We start from the raw sequence: 4,325 nt of genomic DNA on the forward strand, positions 1-4,325 counted from the left end.
TATTTATTGTAAAAAAGTTATTGAGACCCCCAAACTCTTTATCTTGCTGCCCAGGATTTTCTGGCTGCCATGAGTGGCCCAATAAATACTTAGAGTGCTAGGCTCAGCTACTATTTGCAAGGTATTTTGTTATCATCATCAACAACAAACCAAGGGCTTTAGCTTTAGCCAACTGACCATTTCTTTGGTTAGCCCACTCGTTTCTTGGTACTCCATCTCTTTTATTGTCTATGTGAGTGTTCCTACATAGATGTCCTTCCTTTCATCTTCCTACAGCTTAACTCAAAGAGACTTTCAAGGTTGAATAGATAGAACTGAGAGTACCAGTTAGTTTTGGGTGGTAAAACTAACTCAAATTCTTTACTCGATGCCAACTTTCTCCTTCAGCTTGGCAATGTGATTAGTCATTCTGGGACATGGACTTCTCTACTGTCCACTTCCCAAACCCACACACTTGGCACCACATCTTTATGGTAATGCTGTTTTCCCCTGATTCCTGAAACACTGACCACCTCTGCCTTCCTGTCTGGTAAGATGTGAATACCCATGAATGAGTTTTGGTGCTTCTCTTATGTACTGTTAACTGTTAATGGGAAGGCCTTTGGTGTTTGGTAAGTTTCTGTTTTGGTGTAGACTTGAGACCTAAGCAAAGTGATGTATTTATGTATTTAAAGGGGTAAGTCATTCCTTGTGACTGCCCCCAAACACTGGGAATTTTAGGATGAAAGTTTTCCTTCATTTTATATTTGGAAGCAAACACATGACTGTACCCCTGACTAATATACATCTGTCCCTTGAAGATACTCCCACCCAGAGACCGAGAATGCTGTTGAGGCTTGATAAATAAAAGTTTAAGAATTTGATTAATATGAAGATACCAGTATGAAACTCATTAATTTGTCTACCTGTAAAAGCAGTTCAAAAAGAAATTAAAAGCTAAAAGGAGTTCCATCATTTTATTGTATCTCTTTTGTTGTATTTGGTTGATGGAATAGTTGGCATTACATTATTGCCCATAACTGAAGTCATTTCTGCAATGTTCAGTTTGGTAGACTTTATGTCTTTCTATATTGACACAAGCTTGCTTAATGGCCACAGAGTTGTCTGAGGAGAAGAGATATTTATAGACTACCAAATACTCCATGCAAAGCCAATTATTTTTAATAATTGGGCATGCATCAAATTCTAGAGTATGTCTTGAGATGATGCCCCCCCCCCCCCAGTAGGTAGGTGGTGAATGGTGAATCACTCAGGCTCCATGTTGAAAACATGGAGACTTGTCCTGAAAATAATTACAATACGTATTTTAATCACAGAAACAGTGTCCTGAGAAGTGTTTTCTAGGTAAGAACATGAGATGATGGGGTTTCAGGGAGTGGATAACCATTTAGATTGAGCCAAACTGTTATCCAGACAGAATAATTTAATTTTAATTTAGTTTTTACTCATGACAGTGTATTGTATTTTTATTCTTAAGTTTATAATATTTTATTCCTGGACATTTTTCTCATATAGGAAGACTATCCAGACTATATTTAGTATGGGATGGGGTAAGATAAAATGGTTTCCTATTGGATTTAAGGGGTTGACTTACCTTTGTGATTTAGAAGATCTGCAATTTTTCTGAATCTTAAGAAATAACACTAGGAGATAGAGAGATGGCTTCAAGGTTAAGATCACATAGTGCTCTTTCAAATGACCTGGCTTTGATTCCCAGCACTCATGTGGCAACTCACAACCACCCCAAACTCACAGCTCTAAGGGATATGTCACTCTCTTGTTGCCTCCAAGGGCACCAGCCATACATGTGGTACATAGACACACATGAAGACAAAATTCTCACACATATAAAATAAAATAAAAATAATAAAAAGCCATTGATCTTTCTAAATATGGACAAAGGATAACCTACTGAATGAAACCCAATCAGCTTCTTAAGTAAGGCTTCATTTGAACATAGCCTTGTTCATTGATTTTTTTTTTTTTTCATACACAAAGCAAAGACAACTTGCTCAAGCTCTTGATTCAAACACAAAGGTGCTCAGGCACCATCTCCCCTAACTACAGCATAGAGAAATCAAGCTTCCAATTACAGACAACCAAAACACACTCAACCAAAGCAGGTTTTCCAATTCTCCTGTTCAGTGATGGTTTCCATTAATGTCTAAAAGTGTGATAGCATCATTTTATTTGTTTAAATCTTCTAATGGATTTTTATCAGCCTAAAGGTACTTCCTTGCTTGAGTTAGAAATCCTGCCTACTTTGTTTATTTTCTCCCTTGATTTCTGTGTCTACACAGATGATCCCCACTGCTTAGCCACTGCTCCTTGTCCAGTGCTTTGCCTGTTTCTTATGGGTTTCAGGCAACACAGTTGCTGAATTGATGAAACTTAAAGATGGCCAGGTAAGGCGATGAGATTGAAACTGGTGTGCAGGGATCCACATCTACACTCTAATCCTGAGGCAATGCTACAGTGCTACACCCTACCAGTGTGTGGTCTGGAGCAACCAGAGAATGCTGACTGTGAAGCAAGAGCATAGTCTCTCTCTCTCTCCCTCTCTCTCTCTCTCTTTCTCTCTCTCTCTCTCTCTCTCTCTCTCCTCTTCTGAGAATTTAAAACTATTATTTTTGTATTTCATACACATATACAAGAAAATAGGATAGCAACTACTTCCTATTTCTCTCCTATACTCCTCCCCTCCCTTAATGTGCCATCACACTTCCATATCAATTTTAATCTGTCTTTGTTTGTTTGTTTTGTTTTTGTTCTTTATTTGTCTGTTTTTATTGGATACTTTACTTATTTACAGTTCAAATGTTATCCCCTTTCCCAGTTTGCCCCCGCAGGACCCATCCCATTCCCTCTCACCCTGCTTCTATGAGGGTCTTCCCCCACCCACCCATTCACCCACTCCCTGCCCTCCTCCCTGCCCTTGATTCCCCTACATTGGAGCATCAAGCCTTTATGGGTCTAAGGGTCTTTCCTCCCATTGATGTTTGACAAGGCCTTCTTCTGCTACATATGCACCTGGAGCCATGGGTCCCTCTATGTGTATACTCTTTGGTTGGTGCTTTAGTATCTGGGAGCTCTGGGGGTCTGGTTAGTTGATATTGTTGTTCTTCCTATGGGTTGTAAACCCTTCAGCTCCTTCAGTCCTTTCTCTAACTCCACTATTTGGGACCCTGTCCTCAGTCTAATGGTTTGCAACGAGCATCTCCCTCTGTATTTGCCAGGCTCTGGTAGATCCTCTCAGGAGACAGATCTATCAGGTTCCTGTCAGCAAACACTTCTTGGCACCTGCAATAGTGTCTGGGTTTGGTTACTGTATATGGGATGGATCCCCAGGTGGGGCAGTCTCTGGATGGCCTTGCCTTCAAGCTTTGCTCCACAATTTGTCTTGGTATTTCCTCCCATGATTATTTCATTCCCCCTTCTAAGAAGGACTGAAGCATCCATACCTTGGTCTTTCTTCTTGAGCTTCATGTGGTCTGTGAGGTTTTTTTTTGGGGGGGGGAGAGGGACGGGGCCTACCTACTAAGTCCAGTTGTTCACGAATGTGGAGCCATCCACTGAAACATAGGAGCTCCTTTAAGACTGTTTGACAGCATAACCCTTTGTGACAGATAATCTTGGTTTCCAACTCAGCACATGAGGGAAGAAGGAGCTGAGACTGAATTGTCTCTACTAGACTGGTCTGTGGGTATGTCTGTGGGACACTGTAAAAAAAGAATCTTATTGCTGCCTTTTGTTCATTTCGTGTTTACTCTCTCTGATGCAGAGAACTGGGCAATAATATCTATGCATGATCCTAAAACCTGTAAATTATACTCAAACTGTGTTTTCATCTAGTAGATTAGATATGGGCCCAATTTGCAGATGAAAAGATCTGCTTCATTTTCCATTTTCATACAGGTGGTAACTGGCAGTTTAAGGACTTGATTTCAAGTTTACTTCCTACAGAACCAATGTCGTTCATATTGATTCAATTAAAGGTAAATGATTATTATTATTGTAATCTTGTCTTTTTCTCCAGCCAAGCATTACCTCAAACAGCTATAAATTTCACTGGAGTCCTATGAAAACTGAAAATTGGAAATATATACTCTTTGAGAAACACAAACCATCACTCCTAGGAATCGATATGTGCCCTAGTCATGACCTAGTCTAAAATTAGCTCAAAATCCATTAAGGTTGTACAGATTGAAGGCGTCTTCTGACTCTAAAATGCTCTGTTCCTAATAAAGCAATCTGACCTCAGCTGTGGGCTCTGGAATTACTGAGAGAGCGTTTTCAGGCACCCTAGCAAGCTCCCTCTAATTCAC

The 4,325-nt window shown here is 40.1% G+C and overlaps 1 long non-coding RNA gene across 1 annotated transcript; it reads left to right on the forward strand.

The window, feature by feature from the left end:
* The first annotated feature begins 408 nt into the window (after window positions 1–408).
* On the forward strand, window positions 409–4,081 carry Gm41191. The gene is made up of 3 exons (XR_874759.1): window positions 409–529; window positions 2,301–2,405; window positions 4,037–4,081. It is a non-coding gene; the product is annotated as a predicted gene, 41191 (long non-coding RNA).
* The last annotated feature ends 244 nt before the right edge of the window (window positions 4,082–4,325 follow it).

The sequence above is a fragment of the Mus musculus genome, chromosome 14, assembly GCF_000001635.26.
Source record: "Mus musculus strain C57BL/6J chromosome 14, GRCm38.p6 C57BL/6J".
NCBI classification, from domain to species: domain Eukaryota; kingdom Metazoa; phylum Chordata; class Mammalia; order Rodentia; family Muridae; genus Mus; species Mus musculus.